The following is an 837-nucleotide window of genomic DNA, read 5'->3' as shown; positions in this document are numbered from 1 at the left end:
AGTAAACTAGTTTTGTGGAAAGGCACATGGAGATGCGAGTGCACATCTCCAATACTTTCTAGAGATCTGCAGCACCTTCACCATCAAAGGAGTAACCCAGGATGCCATACTATTTTGCTTCTTCCCATTTTCACTCTTGGGTAAGGCGAAGCAATGGTTCTACGCCAATAAAGATAGAAACACTACATGGGATAACTGCTCCACTGCCTTTCTAGCAAAGTTTTTTTCCCATAGGTAAGACCAATGCTCTACGTGGGAGAATCTCAAGCTTTCAGCAACAACATGATGAATCTGTCCCCGAGGCATGGGAACGCTTTCAAGATTATATTGCAGAATGCCCTCATCATGGGATGGAGAATTGGCTACTCATATAGACTTTCTACCATGGGTTGACCAACAGGACCCATGAGACTATGGATGCTGCTACTAGAGGTGCATTCTTGTCACTTATACTTCCAGCTGTGACCACTCTTGTGGAGAAGATGGCCTCCAACCAAGGCTGGAATGAAGAATGTGTTCAAACCCACAAAAGAGGTGGAGGTATACATCAACTCAAGGAAGTAGACATGTTGTCTGCCAAGATGGACCTACTGATGAAGAAGCTTGAAGATCGAGCCAATAAGAAGCAAGAAGTCATGCACATTCATGATTCTCGCATGACATGTGAAGTATGTGGCAACACTAGGCATTCAGGGAACAACTGTTCTCAAACCTAAGAGGATGTGAATTTTGTCAACAACAACAATTATCTCATCCTCAGCAGAATCAAGGATGGAACCAGCAATAAAGGCTGAACTACCAAGGTAATTATCAAGGTAACTATCAAGGTAATAATTT

The 837-nt window shown here is 42.9% G+C and overlaps 1 non-coding gene across 1 annotated transcript; it reads right to left on the bottom strand.

The window, feature by feature from the left end:
- Positions 1-243: 243 nt before the first annotated feature.
- Positions 244-352, bottom strand: LOC136490317 (small nucleolar RNA R71). The gene has a single exon (XR_010767606.1). It is a non-coding gene; the product is annotated as a small nucleolar RNA R71 (small nucleolar RNA).
- Between the last annotated feature and the right edge of the window lie 485 nt (positions 353-837).

This window comes from Miscanthus floridulus, chromosome 10 (genome assembly GCF_019320115.1).
Source record: "Miscanthus floridulus cultivar M001 chromosome 10, ASM1932011v1, whole genome shotgun sequence".
Lineage (NCBI taxonomy): Eukaryota > Viridiplantae > Streptophyta > Magnoliopsida > Poales > Poaceae > Miscanthus > Miscanthus floridulus.
This window is presented reverse-complemented; position numbering and strand designations above follow the sequence as displayed.